The sequence below is a fragment of the Acinonyx jubatus genome, chromosome F2, assembly GCF_027475565.1.
Source record: "Acinonyx jubatus isolate Ajub_Pintada_27869175 chromosome F2, VMU_Ajub_asm_v1.0, whole genome shotgun sequence".
Classification (NCBI taxonomy): Eukaryota; Metazoa; Chordata; class Mammalia; order Carnivora; family Felidae; genus Acinonyx; species Acinonyx jubatus.
In genome coordinates this window covers 45,096,943-45,098,013 of record NC_069394.1, presented here as the reverse complement: position 1 = coordinate 45,098,013, position 1,071 = coordinate 45,096,943, and positions in this window count along the sequence as shown.

Here is a 1,071-nt window from a genome sequence, read left to right as displayed (position 1 = left end):
CATTGTAAACATTACTGCAGCCTGGGACAAATGACTAACGATTTTCTGAAGGGCAGGTAGCATTTCATGACTTAGGGGCATCAGAAAAAAATAAAACGAAATGAAAGTGCAAATGCCAAGTTAGACATCACAGTCCTTTCTCCACAGGACATCTGCTATAACAGTAACCATAACCGCCCCCACCTAGGGTCAATTAGCACCACTCCCCCTTAGAAACATGTCCTCCCTTCCTCCTGACTTGCTCCCTCCCATGGCATATGTCTCTATATCCATCAAATTATACGAAGAAAGAAAGAGAAGGAAGAAGGAAAATAAAACATTACCTTTTATTTTCTCAGGCACACAAGTGATCTAGGGTATCAATTATCAAGAGATTTTACTGATTCACCTTTAGAATGATCTATTTTAAATCTTTAGCTACCATAGAAAATAGTTTGCAGCAATTACTTTGCAATTCAGAAGTACCATGTTATAATTTAGTTGTGAAATAAATGAATAGTTTATGTTCAATATGCAAGGTTATTAGAACTCCTGAGTTTCAAATATCCTGTGGAACAGATTCCTCTCCCTTCTTTAAAGGTTTTTAAAATTAAAGAGATGACCATTAAAAAAATTATTTTCTAAATAGCTAATTATAACAGAAATTAGCAACATCTACTCTGAAAACCAGATAGTGTTATTTTGACCATCATTCTGATACCCTGAATGGCCTCTGATTCTATCACCAAAGTCATCAACCTAGGTCAGTATCACTATTCCTGAGGTCCTCATATACTTTTCTTCTTCTCTGCAAATGCCACTTGCTTTTGAATGGCACAGATTTAGTTTACCATGCATCTGAGGATTTACCTGTATCACCCGGCACATACCTAGCTGCTTTCTCAAGCATTGTAAAGCTAGTCCCACAAATACATAAATAAGCCAGAGCACCTTCCCCCAAGAACAGTCCAAATCAGCATTGCACATTAACACACACGGAAACGCCAGGAAATGCTTGTAGCTACACCACTTAGCTCAGTTACAGCAAGAACAAGGAAGAGTAACTAGTGAACTTAGCCTCTCAAGGAGGGA